The 16828-nt window shown below is 35.1% G+C and overlaps 1 pseudogene; it reads left to right on the top strand.

The window, feature by feature from the left end:
• The first annotated feature begins 734 nt into the window (after positions 1-734).
• The window catches only part of LOC135639191 (noroxomaritidine synthase 2-like), a 132231-nt pseudogene continuing 116137 nt past the window's right edge, over positions 735-16828 (top strand).

Genomic DNA, 16828 nt, shown 5'->3' with positions numbered 1-16828 from the left:
AATTACTTATGCATAGGTTCAATTATTTAGATTACATACAATGATATTTGTGATAGATTCAATTATTTCGATTACTTAGAATGATATTTGTGATATAAACATTTTAAAAATATAAGTCCAATTGGATCAAAATTCTAATTTGGTTCGATTAAACTGAACCGATTCATCAAATCCAATAGTACCATTTATTTGAAATATATATTTTTTAATTATTTAAAATTAAAAACTAGTTAATCGGTTAATAGAATCGGATTAACCGATTTTAAACTAGTTCAATTAAATAGATCCAAAATGATTTAGTTTCAAAAGTATCTTACTTTAATTGAATCCAATTATTTTTTAATTTAATTCAATAATGATTCGGTTCGAACCTTTTCAACACCACTAATGCAAAGACCTTCTCAGCGAGAGTAGATGCAAACAAAAACAAAATACATCTTGAACGAGGCTGTTGGCTAATTGACCGATGAGTTGCGATCCTTTGTCGACCTTCATATGACAATGAATGCACGGTGTGCATGGTGTTTCCGTTGAACTCGTCATGAAAGAATTGTACGCGTCTCGAGTTACCACACGACGTGGCTGAACCAGTACCTCCTCTTGGTGTGGACCCGATTGCAACATTCGGAACGAGTATAAGTGCAGTGGCTGCAGTCAGCGCCGGAGAGATCACCGTGCTGGTAGGCTTGACGTGTCTGTCGGTATGTTGTTTTCCCTCGCGGTCCCTTCCCAGCACCGATCGCCATATAGATACGGCATATCCTTCTGTAAACTGATAGCATGTCTTCTCCGACAGCTGCCAAGGCTTTCTTGCGATCGTACCCTGAGGTCCATCTCTTTATCGTCTGCTTCGTCTTCTTCTGCTACTTCGGCCAAGTCTTTAGGAGGTCGAGCGTCCCGGTGGATTGGCCGCTCGTCAGGTGCTCCCGAGGCTTCTACTCAACCTCGACCACCTCCATGATTGGTGCACCGACCTCCTTAGGGTGGTCGGGTGCAACTTTTTCTTCCGCGGCCCGTGGTTCTTGGGCATCGACTTCCTGTTCATTTACGTGATGGGATATAAAAAGATAAATAAACTTTTGTATACGAATAAATACAAGTAGGTCATAACATGTAGTGGAATTAAATGGAAGACTTGTTCAAAACCCATGCAACAATCTCAAGAGAATAATTGGGATATAAGGATTACGTCACTATGCACAATATCCAAATTTTTCCTAAGTAATTACAACAAGAATCTATTGTAGATCTAATCTAACTTGAGATGAGAACGTTGCTTGGATGATTAAGAATAGTCTCTCTGCGTTGTCCTTATCTTCTTCCCTTTCCTTCTCTTGTTTTTCTATCATTTTCTCCTTTTTTTTTGAATCCTACTGTAGTTTTCTACCTCGTTACTGCAATTGTTTTTCCCTATTTTCACAGTCACTACACCCCCCTTATTAGATCTAGGGTTAGGTTAAAAAGTAACCTATAAGAGGAGAACCAACTAGCTTTGCATTGTTCAGAACCTTTCCAATACTTTCTCGATGTATTTTTCCTATGACAACCAAATCTTCTTATTTTTTCTATCACGGAAAATCTACATGCCCAATATTTGCTTTACTAGCCCCATGTCCTTCGTTGCAAAAGACTCACTCGGTTCCTTCTTCAACTTGTCAATTGTAGACATATCTTTCTCAAGAATAAGCATGTTATCAACATAAAATAAGAGAATAATAAAATCCTTACTAAACCATTTGATGTACACACAATGATCTGTAGCCGTTCTTTTATATCAATTTTCAATCATAAATGAATCAAACTTTTTGTATAATTGTCTTGAAGCTTGCTTCAGCCCATACAAGCTCTTCTTCAACTTGTAGACAAAATTCTTTTTACCTTTAACTTCAAAGCCTTCTGGTTGCTCCATATAAATTTCCTTATCCAAATCACCATGAAGGAAAGCTATCTTCACATCTAACTACTCAACTTTTAAGTCTCGGCTAGCAGCAATACCAACAGCAACACGAATAGATTTTAACAAGGAGAAAAAATCTCTTCATAGTCAATATATTTCTTTTGACCAAAGCCTTTCACAACTAATCTAGCTTTGTACTTTGGTTGAGAACAATATTCTTAAGTCTTCAACTTAAAAACCTATTTGTTCTTCAAGGCCTTCATTCCCTTTGGTAGTTGCACTAAATTATATATGCAATTTTTCTATAGAGCATCCATCTTTTCCTACATAATAACTAATCATTTCATTTTCTGCTCACTTTCAATTGCTTCCTAGTAACTCACTGGTTCACCTGCATCAGTAAACATCACATACTCATCTATAGAGTATCTTCTGGAAGGTTGATGTTATCTAAAAGATCTTCTCAATTGAGGTTCTGCGGGAAGTTGCTCTCGAACTTCTTCTTGCTCAACATGTCCTGTAGGTAGATCAATATCAGGCTCTACACCATCTTCCTGTACATCTCCCCCATCACCCTGATATACTGGAGGAGTAATTGGGTCACAATCTGCTAATCCTTCTACAGAAGTCTTGGCTAGTGCCTTCTTCTTCAAATCCTCAAAGGTTTGATCCTCAAAGAAGACTACATATATACTTCTAAACACCTTCTGCTTTTCTAGATCCCAAAGCATGTAACCAAACTGATCATGTGAGTAGCCAAGACAAATATATTCTTTAGTCTTACCATCTAGCTTGGACCTCATTGTTTAGAACATGTGCAAATGCATGACAACCAAACACTCTCAAATACCTATAGAAAACATATTTTCCTGACTATACATGCTCTACAACATCATCATCTAGGGTTGTACATGGTAACAAGTTAATCACAGTAACAACAGATTCAAAACCTCATCCTAAAACTTTTTGGGTAGCTTGGATTGTGAAAGCATACATTTGATCTTTTCCATGATGGTACAGTTCATCCTCTCTGCAATAGCATTATGCTGAGGTGTACTAGGAACCGTCATCTCATGTTTGTTAGGAACAAGTCGACATTAAGAGGAGGGAGTGAATTAGTGCAGCGGTAAAATCACATCGGTTCTGAAAATTTCTTTCGTAAGATAAAACCAATTTCGAAAGATGTTAACTTGAAAGCATATTTGTAAACGTATTAAAAGCAGTAAGCAAGTAAGGAGGTTTGCAATAATATAAATTGCACAAAAAAAAAGGCAAACTAGATTTTTATAGCAGTTCGGTCGTCGTGACCTATATATACTCCGTCGATTCCTCTTCCATCGAGGCCAACGGTATCCACTATCGATCTTCCTTTAATAGGTGAAGATCAACCTCCTTCTTACACTCCTCTTCTCCTTTTCATAGCTTTATGAGACAACCTTTATAAGCACACACTCCTCTCTAAATAGAATTCTAAGTTTAAGCTAGAGGAGGGGATTTCTCAAGAGATTTCTATAGTATTTTCTTACTTTTAAACTCTCTATGCTTGTGTTTATTAACCAGGGATGAGAGAGGGATTTATAGGCTTCAAGTTGATTCAAACTCAAGGCTTAAAAAGGTCTCATCCCAGGTTTCCTAGGTACTGGCGGTACCACCGTTATTCTTGGGTGGTATTACCGCTGTAGGATCTGCCATTGGGCGGTACCACCGCTTGACAGGGGTGGTACCACCGTTGGCGGCATTACTGTCGGCAATACCATTGCCTAGAATACCTGCGGTGCTGTTCCCCAAGCGGTGCCACCGCCGGCCAGGGTTTTAGCACCCTGGTTGGGCCTTGAATCCGGCCCAAACCAGCCCAACTTCAGGCCCAATTGGCCCCTAATAGAGTTGATGGCATTACCTCCCAATCCCAACTCCAATTATGTGCTAACTATGATTCCTAAGACATAATCTAAGCAAGATAAGTCTGGTTTCTTCTGACGATCTTCCGGTGAACTTTTGACAATCTCTCGGCAATGTTCCGACGGTCTCCTAGCAAGCTCCTGGACTTCACGACGATCTTCTTAGTGAGTTCCGATAAGCTTCTTTGGCAAGCTCTTGGACTTCTCGGTTGGTTCCGGTAGAACTTCTGATGAACGTTCGGACTTCCAATGAACTCTCAAACTCTCAACGAAATTGTGTTCTTGACTTTGGGACTTCATTTTGCTTTATGCCTTGCTATCGTAGTTAATCTTGCATATACAAAAACACACTTTGATTTAGACAATTATTACTTAGCATGAATCATGTTGTCCGACATGTCATTGGTCCATCGACGCTTCGTCCGATTCTTCGGCACATCGTCCGATCTTGCAGCCTATTTCCCAATCGATCATTTGATCTCTGCAACTCTGATATCCTTAGCGCAATATCCGCTCTTCTTGGCCCAATGCCCGAATCGATGGCCCGAAGCCTTCTATCGATATGTCGATCGATCCTCCGGCCCGACGTCTAATCTTCTGACACGTTTTCCTCCAGCACAACATGATTCTTCTTGCTTTAATTGTCTCTCCCTGATCGAAGCATCCCGCGTCACTCAAAACACAGATCAGATCATAAAGACTTATCAATTGGTTTTACCATCAAAATATGAGATTTAACAATCTTCTTCTTTTTGATGATAACAACTAATTGATGACGGAGTTAACCTTAACTCCCGGAGTTTAAATAAACTCCCCCTATCAATATGTCATATTGATAGAACTCTTGGATTCAAAAATCCAAGTAACATATTATCATAAACTTATATATAACATCATCATACTTCTCCCCCTTTGTCATCAACAAAAAGGAGAAGTTCAACTATCAAGTATTTGAGATATAATGTCAAACATTGCATTTATCATCATGCAATTTGTAAGCTTAAAAATTTAGCAAGTGCTACATCATGCAAGCTATTTAAGTTTTAGATATGCAAGGTAGTAAGATAGCAAGTTTATACAAGCTAGCAAAAATTTCAAAAGCAAATGCAAGATAGATTTCTTGTTGAAGTGTATAAGCTAGCGATTCTTACTTCCTTTTGTAATGTGCAAGTTGCAAGTTTAGTATCTTGAGATAGGCAAGATAGCATGCTCTTTCTTCTCTTTTGAGAAGTACCATTTTTGCTTCCTTTGCAAAGTGTAAGCTAGCAAAAATTTACATTATTTTACAATATACAAGCTACCAATTTGACAAGTGTTACTTCTCTTTGAAGTATGAAGGCTAGCAAGTTTTTGAAAAATAATGCAAGATAACAGGCTAGCAAGATACAATGTTTTACATGAAGCAAGTTAACAAGTTTTGCATTATGCAAGCTAGTGAGTTTTTTGCAAACCTTTTGATATATGCAAGATAGTGTGTTTTTGCATCTACTTAAAACGTGCAAGCTAGCTAGCAAGCTAGCTATCTCCCCCTTTGTCATTGTCAAAAAGAATGGAAGAATACAATTTTGTATCTTTTTTTTCCTTTACAATAATTTTCAAATCATGACAAAGGATAAATAACAAAGATGAAAAATCAAGTCATAATATTAAAATATTTTTTTATCATGAATATTTCATCATTGCATGCATCATTATTATAAGTTAAAGTATTATATGCATAATGCCAAATCATCATTTATAATTACATCAATATTCCAATCATTATTTCAATATGTTTGTGCTTCATTACAGTTTCAATTTACGACATACATAATTTTAAAACATTACATATCATCCTTACTCTATGCATGATGCTAAAAATAAATCAATTATCATATCATACATGATACTCATAAGCTAGCAAATTTATATCATTTTAGAGCATCAACACAATATCATAAGTATTTCATGCATTCATATCATCATATGAAAAATATCAAGAAGAATTAGGTGATGAGATATACATTAAATGAATATAAGGAAGTTTCGAAAGATGAAAGAAAAATCAATTTATGTTTACCATGTTCCAAACTTCAAAGCACATCATCTCAAGTTGTGAGAAAAAAAAATCATAGAAACATTGTGATTCATTTGGACAAATATTCTCATTAATAAACTGTAAGAAATCATTCGAGAATAAAAGTGAGGGATCTTGATTCAATTAAAGAAAATATCAAGATTTGATTCCGAGAATCAAGATCATGAGTTCAATAATACTTCCTTTTAATATATAGCATGTAGAATCATAGAAGATCAAATAGTAAGAGATCTTCAAAATAAAATTTCAGTCATGAATTCCTACAAAGATATTCTCTTTAGTAAATCGTAAAAGGAGACGTAGGAGAAAAAGATTTTAATTTATGCATAAGAAATTTTATGATTCAAATTCAAATCTTAAGTAATTCCGAGGAATCAAAATCACGATATAGGTAAAAACTCGTTCAAATTCAAATCATCAAAATCTTTTCAAGAAAATTCAATGAAGACAACGTAAATAGATTCTCATGAGAACTCGATTCATGCATAATGTCTCAATTTTTCATGAATGTCATAAGACATGATTTATTTCAACAAATCTCTTCTTTTATAAGTGGATAAAAGAAACATAGGAGATCTTGATTCATGCAAAAGAAATCTCAAGTTATAAATTTTAAAAAATCAAGATAAAGCTCATTCAAATCGTTAAATCAAGATAATTTTCAAGAGATTATATAAGATAGATTCATCACTAAGAATCACTTGTTGAAAAATCGAAAAGCTTTAGAGGTATTTTTAAGAAAAATATGCATTCCCCCTTTTTGTTTTAATCTAAGTGATTTGATTTCATACAAGTATGCCTAAGTTTTTTTATATAAAAATCATATATTATGGTTTGAAACTTAAAAGGTCACGTTCATTATTGTAAAAATCGATAATCCATAAATTTAAGAATCATTATGCATAAATTCGAAACATAAACTTATTGAGTATAATATCAAATCATTACTTCAAATGAAACATGATTTCATTAATCATAGAGCATCATTAAAACATCAAGCATGATTTCATAAGGCGTTTTTAATCAAAATCATTTTGTTTATTTATCATAAAACATGATTATTTTCAAAATTACTTAGCATGATCCCTATTTTTTTTGGCATTTTCATTACATCATTAAAGATGCAAATTTCAAGAAAAATAATTAAACTAAATTAAAAATAACACATGAAAAGCATTATGTAATTTCGAAATAAATTAAAGGAGTTTCATTTGAGTTGTTTACCTCATTATAGAAAGTCGTTAAGGCATAGTTTGCCACCTCGCCTTTGTTTTTCTCCTCGTCTTTGGATGAGTTTGATTCGTCCAAAGTCACCTTTTTTTTTTTTTAAGTTCACTTTTAATTTTTTATTCTTGTTTTAAAAATTTCATGAGGGGTTCAAGTTTACCATCACGTGAGCTTATGCTTGAGTAGTCTTCGATTGTTCTTAGTCTGAAATCCTTCCTGTTCTTTAGAAAGTGGTTCTCTATTAGGATCAAGAGCACTAAGAGGGGGGATGAATTAGTGCAGCAGAAAATTTTCATCGGTTAAAACAACTTTTGTATGATGAAATCTATTTTCGATGAAAACCATTTCGGAAAGATCTTTAACTTGAGAGCAAACGAAAGTATAGTTGATGTAAAGCAATAGAGGCAGTTTGCAGTTAAGATAAATAGCAGAATATAAATGCAAACCGAGATTTAGAGTGGTTCGGTCAATCTTAACCAACATCCACTTTTGGCTTCTTCCTCCGATGAGGTCACTGACGTCCACTAGAGGCCTTCCGTCAATAGGCGAAGGCCAACCACCCTTTTATAGCTTTTCTCCTTTTAGACGGGCTTAGGAGACAACCCTTACAAGTTTTCACTCCTCTCTTGAATGATCAACACTTAGAAAGAAAGAGAGAGAAGGACTCTAGCTTTTACAACACTTTTAAGCTCTTAAATACTCAGAATAAAAGCAAGCTTTTTGGTTTCCTTTTCATGCAGAAAGGGTGGGGTTTATATAGGCCCAAATCAGTTTGAATTCGGAGCTCAAAAGTGTCCATTCCCGGATTTCCAAGGTCCTAGTAGTACCACCGCCATAATTGGGCGGTACTACCGCCTATTATCTATCATTGAGTGGTATCACCGCTCAGTCTGGGCGGTACTATCGCTTGACATCGCTCGGAGACCGAGCTCAAGTGGTACCACCGCCTGACAGGGGCGGTACCACCGCTGGTAGTAATAACTACCGTCCGGACTTCCGACAAACTCTCAAACCCCCAACGTGATCTTGGTCTTGACTCCGACTCAACACTTGCTACATGTCTTACTACCATCGTAATTAATCCTGCACACTTATCTCAACATATAGATTAGATAAATAAATGACAATTGACTTCATAATCAAAATTCGAGATTCAACAATCTCCCCCTTTTTGATGATGACAATCAATTGATGATGGAGTTAACCTTAACTTCCCCTATCTATATGCCATACTTGAGATAAGTTATTCTTGAATTCAAAGCCTTTGAATTCAAGAGACATATTGATAAGTTAAGTTCTTTTAAACTTATCAATACCCCATCATGATTCCTATCATGATATATCTTTCTAAAAATGATGTCAAGGCTTGACATCCATTTTCAAGTCTCATTTTTAAATATGAAAGATAGCAATCATAGCAATTCATCATATGGTAAGATATCAATTTGTAACATTGCGATGTAAGCTCTTGATATCTTAACACAATGCAAATATGGCAATCATAACAATTCATTATATGGCAAGATATCAATTTGTAACATTGCGATATAATCTCTTGAGATAACACAATACAAATATGGCAATCATAGCAATTTATCATATGGTAAGATATCAACATTGTAAAATTACGATGCAAGCTCATAATGCAAATATTTCAAATATAAGCTCTATGTATAGCAATTCATTCTATCATAGCAATTCATCATATGGCAAGATATCAATTTGTAAAATTACGATGTAAGCTTTTGATATCTTAACATAATGCAAATATGGTAATCATAGCAATTCTATCATCAATTTATCACATATTCTATCATTAATTTACCACATATTTCTCCCCCTTTATTATCAACAAAAAGGAGAATGATTCAAGCGTATTTCAAACATAGTAATAAGTGTGGTAAAGATTCATGTCATAGAAAGATTCATATCATTTTTCAATAATAAGTGATAACATACCGTACATACAAATTTTTTAAGCAAATATGACATGGAGATAGCTTTCGTTACTTCTTCCCCTTTTTGTTATTGACGTTTTGCATCAAGGAGGAAAGTCATTGTGAACTATCATGAATGAAGTTAAAAAACAATAAGAGATTAAATCATACTTCATTTTTATAAGGATCAAGATATGCATGTGAATTAAATCCTTGTAAGTGTTCATCTCAAAAATAAATCTTCCTTTATCAAGAAGAAATTCATATCATTTCATCAAATCCATTTCTCGATTAAAAATTATTTTTCACAAGGTAAATTCATGAGAGATGCATTTGTTAATCAATTCCATATGTCAAAAATCATGGATCATTGATATAAAATAAACTTGATATAACATAGGCTCATGAAAGCTACATTAAGTCCGGAAAAGAAATACTAAATCATGTATTATTAGGATCAAGAAAGTCCGAAAATAAAATTTAACAAATTCATGCATTCGGACAAAGTTTTGCCATAGTTTTTCAAACACAATCATGAAGGTAAAATATGCTTATCATCATGGAAATTTTTGCATCAAGACATACAATTTCTAACATGTTATTAAAGCATGTAATCATGTAACATATGATTTTTAGCATTGAGTTTCTAAGTGATTGATCATAGAATCAAGAAAGTCCAAAAAACCAATTTAATAAGTTCATGCATTCGGACAAATCAACATTTCTAATTCTCTTCTAATGAAATCAAATTGTTCTTCACTTAAAAGCTTTGTAAAAAATCAGCTAGTTGATGTTTAGTGTCAATGAACTCCATAATTATATCATGATTAGTGACATGATCTCATATAAAGTGATGTGTAATATCAATATGTTTTGTTCTTGAGTGTTGAATGAGATTCTTTATTAAGCACATTACACTTGTATTATCATATTTAATGAGAATATTTTTAAGTTGAACTTTATAATCTTCTAAGGTATTTTCCATCCACACAACTTGTGCACAGCATGCACTAGTTGCAATATACTCAGCTTCGGTTGTTGATAGAGCAACCGAGTTTTGTTTCTTAGATGACCAGGAAACAAAGGCATGTCCTAAAAATTGATATGTTCCTGATGTGCTTTTTATATCTAGTCTACACCCAACAAAATCTACATTAGCATAAGCAATCAGCTCAAAATTCTCGGATTTTTGATACCATAATCCTAGATTTATGGTACCTTTAAAATATCTAAGTATTCTTTTAACTACTTTGAGATGAGATATATTAGGATTCGATCGAAACCTAGCACAAAGTCCTATATTGAACATGATATCTGGTTTAGTTGTAGTGAGTTAAAGTAAACTTCCTATCAAACCCCTATAAGTTTTTTGATCAAAACTTTCTCCACTTTCATCAATTTTTAACTTAGTGGAGGTGCTCAAAGGAGTGATGATAGCTTTTAAGCTATCTATATTAAATCTTTTTAGCAAATCTAAAACATATTTAGTTTGACTAATAAAGATGTCATTGCTTAGTTGCTTAATTTGTAAGCCTAAAAAGAAGGTTAATTCTCTCATCAAACTCATTTCAAATTCAAGGCTCATAGTTTTAGCAAAAGATTCACAAAGAGATTCGTTCATAGAACCGAAGATAATATCATCAACATAAATATGAATAATGAGAAAATTATTTTTAAATTTTTTGATAGACAATGTAGTATCGACCTTGCCTTTAGAGAAATTTGTTTCAATAAGAAAAGAGCTAAGTCTCTTATACCAAGCCCTTGGGGCTTATTTTAAACCATAAAGAGCTTTTGTTAATTTAAACACATGATTAGGGAGACTATTATTTTCAAATTCGGGAGATTGTTCAACATAAATTTCTTCAGAAATAAAGCCATTAAGAAAAGTGCTTTTAACATCCATTTGAAATAACTTAAAATTATTACTATTAGCATAGGTAAGGAGCATCCTTATAGCTTCGAATTGAGCCATAAGAGTGAAGGTTTCTTCATAATCAATACATTCTTCTTAGTTGAAACCTTTGGCTACTAATCTAGCCTTGTTTCTAACCACGTACGAGATTCATCTTGCTTGTTTCTAAAGACCCATTTAGTACCAATAACTAAATGGTCATTTGGCCTAGGAACAAGCTTTCACACCTCATTTCTCTCAAATTGATTTAACTCATCTTACATTGCAATAATCCATGAATCATCTTTCATGGCTTCGTCAATACATTTAGGTTCAATTTGGGAGAGAAAAGCGGCGTTTGCACAAAAATTTTTAAGAGAAGAATATGTTTGAACCCCCTTAGATGTGTCTCCTATGATTACCTCCTTAGGATGAGCATCTACATACTTCTAATCCTTGGGTAAGGATGTTTCGGAAGTGGATGCATCCAAGTTGCTAGTTGGAGAAGGGGTTTCATTTAAATTCAAGGAATCGAAATTAACATCATCATCAAAATCATTTTTTCTTGATTTCGAAAATCTCATTGAAAACAACATGAATGTATTCTTTTATAATTAAAGTTCTTTTATTGAAGATACGAAATGCTTTAGAAATCAAAGAATAACCAAGAAAAATTCCTTCATCGGATTTAGCATCAAATTTTCCTAAGGCATCTTTTTCATTCAATATAAAACACTTGCACCCAAAAACTTTAAAATATGAAACATTGGGTTTTTTATTGTTCCACAACTCATAAGGGGTTTTGGTGAGTATGGGTCTTGCTAGAATTCTATTAATAACATAGCATGCCATGTTTACGGCTTCGGCCCAAAAATATTTGGGTAGACTATGTTCATTCAACATGGTTCTTGTCATTTCTTGTAAATTTCTATTCTTTCTTTCTACTACTCCATTTTGTTGAGGATTTCTTGGATTAGAGAAGTTGTGGTTATATTCATTAGATTCATAAAATTCTTGGAAATCACAGTTTTGAAATTCACCACTATGATCACTTCGAATTGATGAAATCATAGAACCATTTTCATTTTGAACAAGTTTACAAAACTTGGTGAAATATCTAAAGCATTTACTTTTGTGTTTCAAGAAATAAGTCCATGTGTATCTACTATAATCATCTACAATAACAAAAACGTATTTGCTACTTCCTAGGCTTGATGTAGAGATTGGTCCGAATAAGTCCATATGGATCAATTGCAAAGGTCTAGAGGTGCTTATTTGATTCATAGATTTGAAGCTACACTTTATTTGTTTTCCTAATTGACAAGCATTACATACATTATCTTTGATGAATATGATATGAGGAATTCCTCTTACAAGTTCTTTGGATGAAATTTGGGTGATTAGATTCATGCTAGCATGACCTAATCTTCTATGTCAAAGCCAAGTATCGTCATTCAAAACCAAGAAACACATTTCATTACAAAGATCATTGATGTCAATGGTGTATACGTTATTTTGTTTTAATGCAATCATAGATATGTTTTTGTGTGGTTTTTCAATGATACAAGCATTAGATTCGAATTTGACAATATATCCTTTATCACACAGTTGACTAATGCTCAAGAGGTTATGTTTTAAACCATTAACTAACAAAATATTTTCAATAAAGAAGTTGTATTTGTTACCTATGGATCTTTTCCCAATAATTTTACCCTTGTTGTTGTCTCCGAAGGTGACATAGCCTTTGTCTATGCTAGTGAGCTTAGAGAATTGAGATGGATCTCCGGTCATATGCCTTGAGCATCCACTATCAAGGTACCATCTCTTGCTCCTAGCTTGTGATGGTATGTGTTTCTACAAAAGATGATTTTTAGGTACCCATTTAATCTTGGGTGCCTCAAAAACTGATCTAAATTGTTTATCATGTTGCATGGAGTTCTTTATGGTTCCTTTTGAAACATAAATCAATTTGTTAGGACTAATCTTCTTGAATGGACAATGATAAGTTTTATGTCCATGTTTGCAACAAAAGTTGCATTTGTTTTAGTGCGAAACATGCAAGATAGGGCCTTTAATGAAGGTGGTTGGATTTTGGTGAAGATTTTCCACAAATCCGATTCCACTTCTTTTAGGAACGTGACCCTAATTTGTAAGGATCATATTCAAAGACTTGCTACCAACCTCGAATTTCTTTAATGTGTTCTTGAGTAGTAACTTTTCCTTTTAGAGTATTTCTAAGTCATGGCATTTCATATATGGAACTAAACTATCATTATATTTAATTTTTAATTTATCAAAATTACTAACAAGAATATCATGCTCCTTTTTTAACAATTTATATTTTTTACTAATTGTTTTGCATTCATCAAATAAATCATGGAAAGCATTTAACAATTTATCAAAAGATAAATCTGCATCAATTAAATTTGATACCTCCTCTTCGATTGCCATGAGTGCATAATGAACAACTTGCTCGGTGTTGGACTCCTCTTCTTCGAATGTGCTTGTGTCATCCCACGTTGCTTTGAGCGTCTTCTTCTTTGGTGTTCTCTTCTTGGCTTGGGGATAATCACTTTTATAGTGTTCTAGCTTCTTGCATCCGTAGCAAATAACTAGGTCCATTTTGGTTTCAAATTTATTTTTAGTGTCATTTTTAAATTTATTTCTTTTAATGAATTTTTTAAATTTCCTTGTTAGAAGTGAAGTCATCGTCAAAGTCCTCATCACTTGAGTTTTCTCTCAAGTATTCTTCTAGAGTTCTAAGTGTCATATCCTTCCTGTTCTTTGTAAGGATATATTCATGCTCTTCATGAGCTTTGCAAGTTATTTCGTAGGTCATTAATGACCCAATTAATTCTTCAAGAGGGAAGTTGTTTAAATCTTTATCCTCTTGAATAATAGTGACTTTAGGGTCCCAACTCTTTGGAAGAGATCTTAGAATTTTATTAACGAGCTTAAAATCTAAAAAAAATTTACCGAGTCCTTTTAGACCATTGACGATATCCATGAAACGGGTGTACATGTCACTTATGGTCTCGCTCGGTTTCATTCGAAAAAGTTCGTAAGAATGTACTAAAAGATTGATTTTTGACTCTTTCACTCTACTTATGTCTTCGTGAGTCACTTCGAGTGTATGCCAAATATCAAATATAGTTTCATAAATCGAAACACGATTGAACTCGTTTTTATCAAGTGCATAAAATAAGGCATTCATAGCCTTTGCATTAAGAGTGAAAGTCTTCTTTTTCAATTCATTCTAATTGATCATTGGAAGAGAAGACTTTGAAAATCCATTTTCAATAATATTCCAAAGTTCAACATCCATGGAAATAAGAAAGATCCTCATTCGGGTCTTCCAATAGGTGTAGTCCGTCCCATTGAACATGGGCGGGCGTGTAATAGAGTGACCCTCTTGATTTTTGACATATGTCATATCTCTTGGGTTTTAATCCAACTAAGAGTGAACCCACTTTAATACCAATTGTTAGGATTAAAAGCAATAAGGGAGGGAGGGGGGGAGGTGATGGGTGTGAATTGGTGCAGCGAAAAACTTTCATCGGTTAAAACGACTTTCGTACGATGAAATCTATTTTTGATGAAAATCGTTTCGAAAATATCTTCAACTTGAGAGCAAACGGAAGTATAGTTGATGTAAAGCAACGAAGGCAGTTTGCAGTTAAGATAAAGAGTAGAATGTAAATGCAAACCAAGATTTAGAGTGGTTCGATCAATCTTAACCTACATCCAATTTTTGGCTTCCTCCTCCGACGAAGTCACCGACGTCCACTAGAGGCCTTCATTCAATAGGCGAAGGCTAAGCACCCTTTTACAGCTTTTCTCCTTTTGGACGGGCTTAGGAGACAACCCTTACAAGTTTTCACTCCTCGAATGATCAACACTTAGAAAGAAAGAGGAAGAAGAACTCTAGCTTTTACAACACTTTTAAGCTCTCAAATACTCAGAATAAAAGCAAGCTTTTTGGTTTCCTTTTCATGTAGAAAGGGTAGGGTTTATATAGGCCCCAATCAGTTTGAATTCGGAGCTCAAAAGTGTCCATTCCCGGATTTCCAGGGTCCTAGTAGTACCACTGCCATAATTGGGCGGTACTACCGCCTATCATTTGTCATTGAGCGGTGCCATCGCTCAATCTGGACAGTACTACCGCCTGACATCGCTCGGAAATCGAGCTCAGGCGGTACCACCGCCTGACAGGGGTGGTACCACCACCTGACAAGGGCGGTACCATCGCTACCAGTAATAACTATCGGTGGTACCACCACCGGACAAGGGCGGTACTATCACCCAGAATTCCTGGGAGACCAAGTCTCTTGGGTGGTGCCACCGCCGGCCAGGAATTCTAGGTCAGAATGGACTGATCCATTCGGCCCAATTTGGGTCTACTAAGGGCCCAATTGGCCCCAATGGGATCACCTCCCAATCTTAACTTAATCTACATGCTAACTATGACAACTAAGACATCGATACTACAGATCGTGTTCCGGTGCATCAATCGCTTCTTCCGGTGAGCTTTCGGCGAACATCCGACGAACCCTCGGCGATGCTCCGGTGGACTCTCAGTAAACTCCTAGACTTGCGACTATCTTCTTGGCGAGTTTCTTTAGCAAGCTCCATGGACTTCTCAGATTGTTCCCGCAGAACCTTCGATGACCATCCGGACTTTCGACGAACTCTCGAACCCCCAACATGATCTTGGTCTTGACTCCGGCTCAACACCTGCTGCATGTCTTACTGCCATCGTAGTTAATCCTGTACACTTATCTCAATATATAGATTAGATAAACAAATGACAATTGACTTTATCATTTAATAGGTCATTAGAGACCCGATAAGTTCTTCGATCAAAAAAGTATTCAAATTTTTTGATTCTTGTATAGCCATTATTTTCGAATCCCAATTCTTAGAAAGCGATCATAAAATCTTGTTAACGAGTTCAAAATTAGAAAAGCATTTGTCAAGAGCTTTTAAACCATTGATGACATCCGTAAAACGGGTGTGCATGTCCCCAATGGTTTCACTTGGCTTCATTCGAAATAGTTTAAAATCATGTATTAAAATATTTATTTTAGAATCTTTTAATCTATTAGTGCCTTCATGTGTGATTTCGAGAGTGTGCCATATATCAAAAGTCGTTTCGTAAGTAGAAACTCGATTAAACTCGTTTTTGTCTAAGGCACAAAATAGAGCATTCATAGCTCTAGCATTTAAAGAAAATATCTTCTTCTCCGAATCATTCCAATAGTTCATTAGAAGATTATTAGGACTGGAGCGGCACTAAGAGGGGGGGGGGGGGGTGAATTAGTGCAACGGTAAAGTATGATAAACTTTTGACGATTTAAACACTTTCGGAAACTTCGTACGATAAAAGCAACGTTTCGTTTGAAACCATTTCGATTGCGTTTTAACTTGAAGGCAGTAAGCTATTGAAGGGGTTTGCAGTAAGGTAATAGCAGGAAGTAAATGCAAACCAGAGAAGACGGTAGTTTATAGTGGTTCGGTCAATCGTGACCTACATCCACTCCTCCGATTCCTCTTTCGTTGAGGCCACCGGCATCCACAAATGATCTTCCTTTACTAGGCGAAGATCAACCTCCTTCTTACACCCCTCTTACAACCTCTTACAAGTGGTTCACCCTTTTACAAAGATTTCAATGAAAAGAAAGGAGGTGAACACTCAAGCTATTGAAAACAAGACTTTTCCTAAAGCTTTTCTCAACTTCTAGCTTCTCAAAAGATTGTTCTCTTAGCTGAGAATTGAGGGGTATTTATAGGCCTCAAGAGGATTCAAATTTGGGCTCCAAAATTTGAATTCTCTTTGGTTCCCGATGTTGGCGGTGCCACCGCCTGTCAGTGTCTGACACTGACAGTGGACTGGCGGTG

This window comes from Musa acuminata, chromosome BXJ3-5 (genome assembly GCF_036884655.1).
Source record: "Musa acuminata AAA Group cultivar baxijiao chromosome BXJ3-5, Cavendish_Baxijiao_AAA, whole genome shotgun sequence".
Taxonomy (NCBI): Eukaryota; Viridiplantae; Streptophyta; class Magnoliopsida; order Zingiberales; family Musaceae; genus Musa; species Musa acuminata.
The sequence above is the reverse complement of the archived record's forward strand: the minus strand, read 5'-3'. Positions and strand labels throughout refer to the sequence as shown.